We start from the raw sequence: 15145 nt of genomic DNA, 5'->3' as shown, positions 1-15145 counted from the left end.
CCTGTTTTTTCATCTCTTTTTCTCTTCAGATAGGACTTACTTTTAAAAGTGTGTCTAGGTTGGACCCTCATGACTTAGTTTTTGGCCTCAGACCAAGGGTTGATACCAGTTGTTCTTTTTACGGGACTTCACCTGTGTAAACCAATATGGACTATACTTTACAAAATCCCTCTAACAATGTCAAAGTTCCAGATAGAAGGGACATCTTAAAGGCTTGCTTTACATTCTTAATGACTTTTTTTATTTTCATAAAATTATAGATTCACATGCAATTGTAAGAAATAATAGAGAGATGTTGCCACAGCCACTTTCTTCCACACCCCAAGTCCCTGGCAACCACTAATCTGTTATCCATCTCTAGTAGTTTGACACTGTGGGAATTTATATTTATGGGTCATATCTAACCTTTATGCAACCTTTTGATATTGACTTTTTCACTCAGCATAATTCTCTGGAGATTCATTCAGGCTGTTCTAAGTCTCAGAAGCTTCCTTTATATCACAGAATAGTATCCATGGGATAGATGTATCAATGGTCTGATGAACCACCCACCCGCTGAAGGACTTTTGAGTTGTTTCTAATTTTTGGCTATCACAAATAAAGTTGCTATGAACAATTGTTTTCAGGTTTTGGTATAGACATAGGTTTTCATTGTGTGTGTGTATGTGTGTGTGTTCTCAGTTATTCTGATTCTTTGCAGTGCTATGAACTGTATACTCCGGCTCCTCTGTCCATGAGATTTTCCAGGCAAGAATACTGGAGCGAGTTGCCATTTCCTTCTGCAGGGGATCTTCCTGATCCAGGGATCAAACCTGTGTCTCTTGCATCTCCTGCATTAGCAGGCAGATTCTTTACCACTACGCCACCTGGGAAGCCAGGTTTCATTACTCTGGGATAAATGCCCAAGAATGCAATGGCTGAGTCATACCATAGTTGCATATTTAGTTTTGTAAGGAGCTACCATAGTCTTTTCCAAAGTGGCTGTACCATCTTGTATTCCCATCAGCAATGTATTGAGAAAGTCCTTGATCTACATTTTGAGTGTTTTTATTTCACTAAATGTCAAAATCAAAGTCCTTTCAACAGTTCCCTTTAGGCACCCAAAGAAACAACAGAAAGGGCGGCCCTCACCCTCTTTGAGTTGCATGGTTTATGCTCCTGCCTGATATATGGCTCTTTCTGCCCACGCTCACTTTGATTCTGCAGACTGCCTTCATGTTTTCCCCTCCTCTGAGTACCTTCCAAAACCCTTATCAACATCAGCTGCAATTCCTTTGTGTCTTGTTCTGATCATAATCTCCTAATCCTCCCCAGATGCCATGCCATGCCCAGCAGCGCAGCGGCAGCTGCAACCACAGCTAATGCATGACTCAGCACCTCGGACAGAAGAGCTGGACCTCTGACCCCAGGGATCTGGGCCAGCACTAGCCACTCACTCTTTCCAGGTCCAAGGGACAACTCTGTCTTCACTCCTATTCTGCCAGGAATAAAGCAGAACTTTCACAGGGCAGAGAATGCAGTTCGAATTGAACTAGGCAGGGACAAGGGCCTGCTGACAGGGAAGTCCATGCCGGGGGTGGGCACAGTCTTAGCACCAGAAGTTTTACCATGTGGGGCAGGTCTTTCCTCACTTCTGAGCATCATGACCATAAGTATAAAAGTGCTAGTTATCATTTATGGAGTATCTGATGTGGTCCAGAAACTTTTAAAGTATACTTTCCATGTATCAGGGCTTCCCTGATTGCTCAGATAGCAAGGAATCTGCCTGCAATGCAGACCTGGATTCAGTCCCTAGGTCAGGAAGATCTCCTGGAGGAGGGCATGGCAACCCACTCCAGTATCCTTGCCTGGAGCATTCCATGGACGGAGGAGCCTGGAGGGTTGCAGTCCATGGGGTCACAGAGAGTTGGACACGACTGAGTGACTAACACTTCCATGTATCAGCTCACCAAATCCTCACAGCCTCTCTACAAGGATGGTTCTAGTTTCTTCTCCATTCTACAAGTGAGAAATCTGAGACCTGACATCACACAGGGATTTGAGTCCAAGCAGCCAACTTCAGAGCCCATACATTTAATTATACTCATTCTCAAATGAGCAGACCTCTGCAGCTCCTGGTTCTACATATCTTGATAGAAAGTTCTACGTCCTCTTCTTACTAATTCAGATCCAAATCATGTGCAAGTCAGGAAGGAGAGTCCATGTAGGGTGGAGAGCAAGTTATAGGCAACAGCTGTACCCCCTAGTAATCTTAGCTCTTATCTGAAGAGTTGGGTGGTGCTGCCTTACCCCCACTAACCAATGTCTTTCTGGCAGTTTACACCTCTCATGATGAAGGAATGCAATCGAAAAGCTGCTGCCTATACAAAGTGTTTGAGGGGATATGGTATGCTGCAAGCTTCCAGCTAGGGATGCAGACGAGCATGGTTCTCATCCACCTGCTCACAGCCCTGCAGCATACCACAAACTGGCAAGGGCACAGTGCAGCTGCATGGCATGCCACAGTCCAAAATGCATATTTGTCACATACCGTTCACTCTGGCAACACGCATTCCACATGCCCCAGAGTCCTGCAACTTGTGCTGTTTTGCCTTCAGATGCAATAGTTTGCTCGTAGTAAATATTTCTTGATAGAGGCCCTCCGTGCCCAAGATGAATGTTATTTGACCAATGTGTGAGATTCTTTTCCTCTCTCACTTTAAGCCACACCTCCATATTCTTCACACACCCCAGCTTGCATGGCCTGCTAAATATTCCATTCTGTCCTCAAGAGGACTGCCTTCTAGACAATTCCTTGCCTTCTTAACCCAGACTTGTCATGGGACTTCCTGACACTGAGGGCTGCCAAGAACAACTTGGAATTCTTGCAATCAACACACTTCATGCTCCTCTCAGCCTCCCTTCACACTCTGGGAGCCCCACCTTTCTTGGGCACATTCCATCCCCACTCATCCCACCCACCTGGCCTCCTCTATGCCATCCCCGGGAGGTGCCACTCAAGCTCTTTTCCCTCAGGCAAGGGATTTGGGTTTGACAATTTCATCTACTTTATGTGGTCTAGGACAATATTTTAGGATTTAATAATCAGAAGTCTGCGGCTCCCAGTCCTTACACTATTGTTAATAACATCCCCAGGTACCAGTAGTGTTCAAAATCACTGGGTTATCAATAATCTAATCTATATGAACCTTAAAATTCTTGGCACAATGTTCATTACCAGATTGGGCCCCAAATTTTAAGGCATTAAGGGCAGTTTCTTGCTTTGCTGCTCCTAAATTACAAGTATCTTCTTTCTACCTAATGACCCCCTCCCTTGCTTCATTTTTCTCTGTCATCTTTGCTTTTTATATATGCTGTTTTTATGTGTTTCACAAATGCTCATAAACTGGTTTCAGTGCCTTCTGGTTTTATATAGTGGAAGGAGGGCAGGGAAGAAAGGAGATAGGAAGAAAGAAGGGAAGGAGGGAGGGAGAGAGATGTAAACAAAAATTAATAAATTCCAGGGCTTCCCTGGTGGTTCAGACAGTAAAGAATCCGTCAGCAATGCCAGAGACCTGGGTTTGATCCCTGGGTTGGGAAGATCCCCTGGAGGAGGGCATGGCAACCCCACTCCAGTATTCTTGCCTGGAGAACCATCATGGACAGGGGAGCCTGGCGGGCAGTCCATGAGGTTGCAAAAGAGTCAGACACAACTTAGCAACTAAGGAACAAAAAAATAAATAAAAATAAAATAAATTCCAGACAGAACTCTGTCCACAGCAAATAAGCTCAGAATGCCTTAGAAATTTAGATTTTTCTATATATAGGAAGCAAGGGTCAACCAAAGGACAGAACACACCTGAAATCTCACAGGTAAGATTTGAATAGCTCAGATTTCTTGTATTCTGTGCACATCTTCCTAAGTGTGCTAAACTTTCTAATTCTTTCTCCATTTGTAAAATGAGATAGGAATTATGAAACTAGACCGCAATAACCAACATAAGACAACCTAAGCAGTATGGTAATTATTGGAACAAAAGCATCATTTGTCACTATTGTCTAGGTAGAACCACAAATGCTAATGCTAATTGAAATAGAAAGTGTTCTATTTCTGATCAAAAAATACTTGGTAATTATGGGAATGATTAAATAGTTTAAAGTACCTCAGCAATTTCCCTCACCTTTGTTCATGGAACACTTTGCCTCAGTTCTTCTTAGAAAGAAATGATTCAGGAGCCACCTGTTTCCCATTTTAGGGCATACTCTGCTTGACCATTTTTTTGCTTTCCATTGTTGGATCCTCCTTCTCTGTCCTAACTGTAGCCTCTACTGCACTCGCTTAACACGCTCTCCCTTCCAGTGTTTCTGTGATTCCTAAGGGGAATACTATTGGCAATTTGGCTGGGAAAATTCATCATGTGCAACTATTCTTTGTGTTGTAGGACAGTTAGCATCCTCAATTCCCACTCAGTTTTGCCATCAGTACCACCTCCAGTTATTGTGTCAACCAGAACACTTTCATATCTGAAAATGGCCCTTGGAGAAACCACACCACTTACATAGTTTGAGAATTCTGTGTTGTTTGGAGGGAATGGCAACCCACTCTAATATTCTTGCCTGGAGAATACCATGGAGAGAGGAGCCTGGTGGGCTACAGTCCATAGGGTTGCAAAGAGTTAGACACAAGTGAGTAACTATCACTTTTACTTTCACTTTATCATACCTAGCCCAAATATCTCTCATCTGCTTTAATCCATTGTTGACTAGCTATTCTCACTTGGACGACACAAAAGAATTTTAACCTCCTGTCTAAAGCAGCCTGTCATCTCCCACTTCCCCAAATCTGATTTTCCTCCTGAAATTCTATCTTTGTTGGCCGCATGTAATCAAAGCCAGCAACCTAAGTATCAACTTTCACTCCTTCCTCTTATTCAAATCCCACAATTACTCACAAAGTATTTCTACCTCTTTTGAAATCATCTCTTCCCTCTCTCTCTACATAATAACTATTTCTTTCTCAGCCCAGAGTTTTCAGGAACATCTTCATAACACAACATTTTCAGCCTGCTGGTTGGCTGTGAAAGGACTCCTAATAAACGATGTAATGATCAAATGAGTTTAGAGAGAATTGCTGGATAATAAACATTGAACATATCTAAACTCATATTCTTCTTACTGAGTAAAGATATATTTCTATTCAGAATCTTTCTCTAGATTCTTTTATATCAGACAGTGAACTTTCTAGAGTAGATTTGTTAAGGAAGCTTTTGTCCCAACTAAGCGAGCTAACAGGTTGTGCACCACTATCCCAGATAATAAGTTCTTAAATATACTACCTGATTCTCATCCTTTTCAGCTCTCTCTTCTCCCTCTCAAGTCTGTTCTCTTCTTCCTAAAATATTTACTTGCAATTGTGACACCTCTGCTAAAATTTGTTAAATGAATTTTTGTCACCTAAAACATACGTCTTTGTTGACTACACGTGGAACACAAAGATATGGTTCCCTCTCAACCTTTTCAACCTCTCTCTCTACTTTGGTCTCTAAATTTCACGTGAAGCTCTCTAGCAGTGACAAACTCTAATAGTTTCCTAACTACACCTTGTAGTTCTGTGCCTCTCTGCCTTTTCACATGTGGTTCTCTTAGCCTGGAATTGCTTCTCACTGTTTTGACTTCACTTATGTTTCAAGAGCATCAGTGTTGATATTATATAGCAAACAGTCTTGAGAAGGCCAGAGCAGAAGGAGGGAGGCCTGAGCTGGTTGCAGGTGGCTTAGCCCATGGTTATAGCAGTGAAGGTAGAAAATAGTGCTCAGATTCTCATATTTTTTTAAAATTTATTTATTTTAATTGAAGGCTAATTACTTTACAACATCATGGTAGTTTTTGCCATACATTGACATGAATCAGCCATGGGTGTAGATGTGTCCCTGTGTCCTGAACCCCCCACCAACCTTCCCCTCCTCCCCCATCCCATCCCTCTGGCTTGTTCCAGTTCACTGGCTTTGAGTGCCCTGTTTCATGCATCAAACTGGACTGGTCATCTATTTCTCATATGGCACTATGCATATTTCAATGCTGCTCTCTCAGATCATCCCACCCTCGCCTTCTCCCACAGAGTCCAAAAGTCTGTTCTTTATTTGTGTGTCTCTTTTGCTGTCTCGCCTATAGGGTTGTCATTACCATCTTTCTAAATTCTATATATATGAGTTAATATACTGTATTGGTGTTTTTCTTTCTGACTTACTTCACTCTGTATAATAGGCTCCAGTTTCATCCCTCTCATTAGAACTGACTCAAATGCATTCTTTTTAATAGCTGAGTAATATTCCATCGTATATATGTACCACAGCTTTCTTATCCAATCATCTGCCAATGGACATCTAGGTTGCTTCCATGTCTGAGCTATAGATTCCCATATGTTTTTAAGGTTTCCGTTTTATATATCTTATTTAAAAGCCTATTGAAATTGTAAACTCTTTTAAATTTGACATGGGAAAACTGAGTCATGAGATAATCAAATATCTTGGCCAGTAGTTTTCTAATATTTATTTGTTTATCTGGTTGCATCAGGTCTTAGTTGTGGCACAAGGGATCTGTGTTTGGTCATGAGGGATCCTTTTCATTGTGATGCATGGATGTACTAGTTGTGGCACAGGCTTAGTAGTTGCAATGCACAGGCTTGGTTTCTCTGAAAAAAGTGGGATTTTAGTTCCCCAACCAGGGATAGAACTTGCATCCCCTGCATTGCAAGGCAGATTGTTAACTACTAGACCACCAGGAAAGTCTCTCTTATCAGTATTAATACCTGAAAATTCCATAATCCATTTTCCTACCTAAAGAGATTCTCTGTCAAAAAACAAACAAACAAACAAAAAAAAACCCTGATATTCTTTGTAAACTGAGCAGGAGTCTCATTTCTATCTCTCTTGGGGCTCTTAAAAGATAAGTACTTATGTTAGTTATCTTGAAAATAATTCTCCATTTGAGGTTTTTGTTGTTATTGTTGTTAAACAATATTCTTCATAAGAAAAACCATGAAATTAGTGAAGTTTAACTCTGGCTCTTGGCTTTCTCTTTTTTCAGTACTCTAACAATATTCCCATATCCACATAAGGTCTTTTATCCTAATAGCTGCATTGGTAATTTGTCACATTAACAGTAGGAGTAGTGGAAATAATAGTAATAATATAATGTATTAACTGGCATTCATAGAATCTTGCCATATTAAAGGTTTATGGAGAATATCTCATTTAATTCTTATGTGTGTTGGTTGCTCAGTTGTGTCTGACTCTTTGTTACCCCATGGACTATAGCCCACCAGGCTTTCTGTCCAGGGAATTCTCGAAGCAAGAATACTGGAGGGGGTTGCCATTCCCTTCTCCAGGGGATCTTCCCAACCCAGGGATTGAACCTGGGTCTCCTGCATTACGGGCAGATTCTTTATCATCTGAGCCACAAGAGAAGGAACCCTAAAAAGTAGATAGTGTATTTATACTCATTTTGAAGGTAAGGTAATAAAGGTTCCAAGAAGTTACATAATTTGCTCAAGATCACTCACCTAACAAACTACGGAGAGAAATTCAACCCCAGATTTCATGTCCTGTCCCCTTATCCATTGCACCATATTGGCTCCCTTACAGATATTTTATCTAGAGTCTAATTAAAATGTAATTGTAAATTAATCCACTAAAGCATTTTAAATAATGTTTTAAAATTTTTAAAAAATAAAGTTTTGTTTATCGTAGAAAATTTGGAAAACTAAGAAAAGGACAAAGCAGAAAGTATTTCTATAATTACATCACCCAGGAATGCTTATAACAGGTTAAGACTGTAGTGATTAATCTGAGCACACTTTTTGTAATCTAATTTTTTCAGTTCAGTAAAATTGTTAAAACATTTTCCCATATTGTTATATTTATTTTAAAAAATTTGTAGTTAAATAGTATATCTTTACATGGATGCACCAACAAATTTATTTCACCAATTCCATACTGTTGGACATTTAAGTTAAATTTTTCTTTATTATATGTAACTTTTAAATTATAATTAATTCTATAATATATAATTTTATATGTCTTATTATTTTCTCTGAATAAAACTCTAAAAGAAAAATTGCTAGTTCAAAAATTGAAAATACTTTTCTTTTTTATTTTGCCAAAATGTCTTCCTGAAAGACTGTTCAAAGTTAAGCTCCAAACAGTAGTTTTTTAATGTGGCCTACTTTCATATACTCCAGCTAATACTCGGTATTAACTGTTACTATTTTTATTATCTGGAGTTGTTTTCTGTTACTTTTAATAGCGCATCCCATTTATTTTTAAAATCACAAAGGGAAGGACTTGTGGTTCGACCCATGATAAGTAATATCTGATGGTATTTGTACTCTTCCCCTCCCCCCAGTGCCCATAACTGATAAACACTACCAAATTAAACAAAAAGTATGAAATGTCTGTTTTTAGATACTAGATAACATGCATACAAATCTGTGATCCCTAAGAGCATCATTTTCATCCTAGAGCAAATTTTCTAGCCTCAGGGAAGGGCAGAAGAGCACCTCTAGAGCTTGGCAACTTGAGTTGAGGAGAGAGAGAGAAAGGAGTTTGGAAAAGCTGAAGTATCTGGTAATTGCTGGGAAGCATTTCTGAGAGGGGAGAGCTACATAAAACAAGAGCTCCAAAAATCTGTATAGGAGTCTCATTGAGTCTTAGGCTGAATCCCAAACTGCACATATGTAATGAATACCACAAAACAGGCAAAAACAACTGCAAGGGCTTTCTAACTGAACAATTCTCTGAGCTCACACTGGGTTAAGAGACATTCAGAGTGGAAAGATTTCATTGACCACCTAAGCATTCAGGTAAAAACTATAAAAAACTCAAGGCTTATTAGTAGGAATAGAATAGCCTTATAATAAGGCTACTCTAGATTTGCCCTAACAAAACTTAACAACCCTCAAAAGGATCAAGCGAATCACAAGTAACCTAACTGTCTGCCAGTACAACTGCCTATACTCTCTGAAAGAAAGCAACAAAATACCTCAAAAATGTAACATTCTTAATATCCAATATCCAATAAAAAATTACCAGATATGTCAAGAAAATGTGACCTCAATTAGGAATATTATTAGTCAATGAAAATGAACCCAGAAGTGGCAGAGATGTGAAATCAGAAGACAAGGACTTTAAAAGAGGTATTATAAAAGGCCAACAATTTAAGAGAAAACAAAGAAATGAAGAGATAAGAAGTTGAAAGCATAAAAAGCAGTCACATAAATATTCTAGAGGTCCAACACACAATAGCAGAAATGAAAATATTCCCTTATGGATTTAAGGGCCAATTAGATATTGCAGGAAAAAAAATCACCGAATTTGAAGACATAATAATAGAAACTATCCAAAACAAGCACAGAAAACAGAAATACTAGAGAAAAAATGAATGAGACCATAGTAACATGTGAGACTTCACTTTCACTTTTCACTTTCATGCATTGGAGAAGGAAATGGCAATCCACTCCAGTGTTCTTGCCTGGAGAATCCCAGGGATGGGGGAGCCTGGTGGGCTGCCGCCTATGGGGTCACACAGAGTTAGACACGACTGAAGTGACTTAGCAGCAGCAGTAGCAGCAGCAACATGTGAGATAATATCAAGCCATACAATATATGAGAAATTAAAGTTCTAAATCAAGAGATAGAAAGAAAGAGGCAGAAAAAAATATTTTTTTAAAAATGGTTGAACATATGCCACAATTGATTCTAAAAATTAAAACTTATACTTTTACAATGTATGAAAAATCTTAAGAAGATAAATTTTTAAAATTTCATATCCACAAAGATAGACCACATTCTGGCCTTAAAACATATGTTAATGAATCAGGAAGAACAGAAATCATACAATGTCTGTTCTCAGACTATAGTGGAACTAAAATAGAAACCAACAACAGAAAGATACATGGAAAATAACAAAACACATGAAGATTAAACAACATATTTCTAAATAATACTTCAAAGAAGAAATTTCAAGGGAAAATTTTAAATGTCTTGAAACTAAATGAAAATGAACAACCTATCCAAATTTGTGGGCTGCAGAAAAAACAGTAGAGGGAAATTTATATCACTTAATAATTTATTAGAAAAGGGGAATGATCTAAAGTCAATAATCTAAGCTTCCACCTTAGAAACTAGAGAAAGAAGGGCAAAATACATCCAAAATAAGCAGAAGAAAAGGAATAACAATAATTAGAGCAGAAATCAATGAAATTTATAACAGGAAACAGAGAAAATCAACAAAACCAAAATCTGGTTCTTTAAATAGATCAACAGAAGTGATAAGCCTCTAGTCAGGTTAACTAAGAAAAAGAGAGGACACAAATTGCTAACATCAGAAACCAAAGGAGGGATATCACTACAGATCCCACAGAAATTAAAAGGATAATAAAGTAAGTCCAAGAACAATTCTATGCCCACATATCTGATAATCTAGATGAAATGGACCTACTCCTTGAAACATACCACCTGTCAAAATTCATATAAGAAGAAATAGATAATATGAATAGACCTGATCTAGAAAAGATATTGAATTAAAAAATAATAATCTTGCAAATAAGAAATAACCAGGCTCAAATGAACTTACCAATTAATTGTATAAAACATGTAAGGGAGAAATTACACCAATTCTCTACAATCTCTTTCAGAGGACAGAAACAGAAGGAATATTTCCTAACTTATTCTATGAGGCCAGCATTATCCTAATACCCAAGTCAGACAGGTATTGCAAGAAAATAGAACTATAGACCAATATCTCCCATGAACATAGATGTAAAACTCCTCAACAATATATTAGCAGATCAAACAACAATGTATAAAAATAATTATGCAACACAACCCAGTGGGATTTATCCCAGGTATGAAAAGTTGATTCAACATTCAAAAATCAATTATGCAATCCATCACATCAACAGGTTAAAAAAGAAAAATCACATTATTATGTCAATAGACACAGAAAAAGCATTTGACAAAATCCAATACCCATTTCATGATAAAAACTCTTAGTAAATTAGGAACAGGTGGGATCTTCCTCAACTTGATGAAGTGTATCTGCAAAACTCCTACAGCTAACATCATATTTAATGGTGAGAAACTTGAAGCTTTTCCACTAATATAAAAAAAAAAAGGCAGGATGTCTCCTTTCACCACACCTCTTCAAAATCATAGTGGAAGTTCTAGATAATGTAATAAGACAAGAAAAAGAAATTAAAGGTATATAGATCAGGAAAGAATAAATAGAACTATCTTTGTTCACAGATGATACGGTCACCTATGTAGAACTCAAAAAATTAACAAAAATTTCTGGATCTAAAAAGCAATTATAGTAAGGTTTCGGGACACAAGACTAATATACAAAAAGTTAATGTCTTTCCTGTACATCAGCCATGAACAAATGAAATTTGACATTAAATATACAATATCACTTAACATTAGCACCCCCCAAAATGAAATTGTTGGGTACAAAACTAGTAAAATGTATATAAGATTTGCTTGAGGAAAACTACAAGACTCTGATGAGAAAAATAAAAGAAGAGCTAAGTAAATGGAGAGCTAGTCCACGTTCATGGATAGGAAGACTCAATATTGTCAAGCTGTCAGTTTTTCCCAACTTGATCTATAAATTCAGTGCAATCAAAATCCCAGTGAATTATTTTGGGAGTACTGATAAACTAATTATGAAGTTCGTATGGAGAGGCAAAAGCTATAGAACAGCCAATATAATACTGAAGGATAAGAACAAAATTGTAAGACTTTTTTAAAGACTTACTATAAATACTCTTGCCTGGCAAATCCCATGGGCAGAGGGGCCTAGTAGGCTGCGGTCCATGGGGTCGCTAAGGGTCGGATACGACTGAGCAACTTCACTTTCACTTTTCACTTTCATGCATTGGAGAAGGAAATGGCAACCCACTCCAGTGTTCTTGCCTGGAGAATCCCAGGGACGGGGGGGGCCTGGTGGACTGCCCTCTGTGGGGTCGCACAGAGTCGGACACGACTGAAATGACTTAGCAGTAGCAGCAGCATAAAGCTATAGTAATCAAGACAGGTTGATACTGTGAAAGAAGAGACAAATAGATCAGTGATACAGAATAAGAAGCCCATGTGCGTGCATGCAAAGTCACTTCGGTCACGTCCAACTCTTTGTAACCCTATGAACTGTAGCGCACCAGGCTCCTCTGTCCATGGGATTCTCCAGGCAAGAATACTGGAGTGGGGTGCCATGCTCTCCTCCAGGGGATCTTCCTGACTCAGGGATAGAACCCAGGTCTTCTAGGTCTCCTCTATTGGTAGGTGAGTTCTTTACCACTAGCGCCACTAGAAACCCAAGAAGCCCATAAATAGACCCAAATAAATATAGTAAATTAATCTTTGACAAAGAACAAAGGTAATATAATGGGAAGAAGATAGTCTTTTTAATATTTGATACTGGAATAACTAGACATTCATGTGAATATATATATATATAAACACAGACCTTGTATCCATTGCAAAAATCCATACAAAATGGATCCTAGATCTAAATGTAAAACACAAAATGAAAAAACTCCTAGAAGATAACATAGGATAAAATCTAGATGACCTTGGGCATAACAATGACTTTTTAGATAAAACACCAAAGGTGTAATCCATGAATGATATAATAAGCTAGGCTTCATTAACATTTTTAAAAATTGCTCTGAAAAAAATACTGTTGAGAAAATGAGAAGATGTGTCATGGACTGGGAGAAAACATCTACAAAAGAGACATCTGATAAAGAACTGTTATCCAAAAATATACAAAGAACTTTAAAACTCAACAATAAGAAAACACACTACCCAGAGGAAAGAACAGGGCCAAAACCTTAACTGGCATTTCACCAAAGAAAGTATTCTGATGGCAAATAAGCATATGACATAATGCTCCACAACATATGATATCAGAAAAACACATATTAAAACAACAATAAGATACTACCACATAGTTATTAGAAAGGCCAAAATCCAGAACAACTTACAATACCAAATGCTAGTGAGGATGTGAAGCAAGAGAAACTTCCATTCTTTGCTGGTGAGAATGCAAAATGGTATAGCACTTTGGCAGACAATTTTGTCTTCCATTTTTCTTACCAAACTAAACATGCTCTTATCACATAATCCAGCAATTAAGGTTCTTGATATTTATCTAAAGGAGTTGAAAATTTATATCCACACAAAAACCTACATATAGATATTTATAGCAATTTTATTCATAATTACCCAAACTTGGAAGCAACCAAGATGGATAAGTAAACTAAATGGTACATCTGGACAATGGAGTATTTTTTAAATATAAAAGAAATGGGATGCCAAGCCATGAAAAGACACAGAGGAAACAAGTGCATTGTACTAAGTGCAAGAAGTCAGTATGAAAAAGCTACATACTGTGTGTTACTGACTATCTGACATTATGGAAAAGGCAAAACTTATGGAGACAGTAAAAGGATCAGTGGCTGTCCTGTCTTGTGTGTGTGTGTGTGTGTGTGTGTGTGTGTGTGTGTGTGTGTGTGTGTGTTGGGGTTGGAGGAGGTTGAATTGGTGGAACACAGAGGATTTTTAGAGTAGTGAAAATACTCTACATGATACTGTAATGATTAATAAATGTCATCATACATTTGTCCAATCCCATAGGATGCACAACACCAAGAGTACACCTCGATATAAACCATGGACTTTGGGTGATTTTGATGTGCCAATGTAGGTTGTTATCAGTTTTAACAAATGTACCACTCTGATGAGAGAGGCTGGTAATAGAGGTGGCTGTGCATGTTTTGGGCAGAGGGAATCTCTCTGCATTTCTCTCAGTTTTTCAGTGAATCTAAAATTCCTCTTTAAAAAGTCTTAAACACACACACACACCAAATGTGATAATCAATGTCCAAGATGGTTCTTAATGATCCTTACCTGCTGATATTTATGCCCTTGCATATTCCCCTCTGCTCCCCGACAGAAAATCATAGGACCTGTGTGACTAATTTGATATTATGGAGATAACAGCATATGGCTTATGAATCTAGATCAGTAGGAGTCTTTAACAGGCACTACAGCTTCTGCCTAGCTCTCTTTTGAATCACTTGCTATGGGAGAAGCTAACTATCATGTCATGAGGACACTCAAGCAGCACTATGGAGAGGACCATGTGGAAACAAACCAAAGTGTTCTATACAAGTCAATACAAACTTACCACCACCACATGAGTGAGCCATCTTGGAAGCAGATCATTAAGCTCTTTCAGTTAACTGCAGCCCCAACCGACACCTTGATGGAAATCTTATAATAATTTACAGCAGAGCTACGCAGGTAAATTAAACCTAAATTTATGATGCACAGAAACAGTGGGACATAAGAAATGATTTTGTTGTTTATTGCCAGATAATATTGTGGATGATATTTTATACAACAATAATCATTGTGTTTCTATTTGTTAGCAAAAAAAAAAAAGGAAAGAAAAATGAAAAAGAAAATATATACAAGAGTATCAAAATAAAATGAAATATCTAGAGAAAAATATAATGAAATAAAGGAAAACTTCTCTAAAAAATAGAGAGTATCATTATAAGAAATTAAAGAAGACCTAAATAAATGGATTTTTTTTTTAACCACATCCAAGGTAAGAGAAACCCAAGTAAGATGGTAGGCACTGAGAGAGGGGATCAGAGGGCAGACAGACTGAAACTACAATCACAGACAACTAGCCAATCTGATCAAATGGACCACAGCCTTGTCTAACTTAATGAAACTAAGCCATGCCGTGTGGGGCCACCCAAGACAGACAGGTCATGGTGGAGAGGTGTGACAGAATGTGGTCCACTGGAGAAGGGAATGGCAAACCACTTCAGTATTCTTGCCTTGAGAACCCCATGAACAGTATGAAAAGGCAAAAAGATAGGACACTGAAAGATGAACTCCCCAGGTCGGTTGGTGCCCAATATGCTACTGGAGATCACTGAAGAAATAACTCCAGAAAGAATGAAGGGATGGAGGCAAAGCAAAAACACCACCAAGTTGTGAATGGGACTGGTGATGGAAGCAGGGTTTGATGTTGTAAAGAGTAATATTGCATGGGAATCTGGTTCATGAATCAAGGCAAATTGGAAGTGGTC

The sequence above is a fragment of the Capra hircus genome, chromosome 20, assembly GCF_001704415.2.
Source record: "Capra hircus breed San Clemente chromosome 20, ASM170441v1, whole genome shotgun sequence".
NCBI classification, from domain to species: Eukaryota; Metazoa; Chordata; class Mammalia; order Artiodactyla; family Bovidae; genus Capra; species Capra hircus.
Note: the sequence above shows the minus strand (reverse complement) of the source record.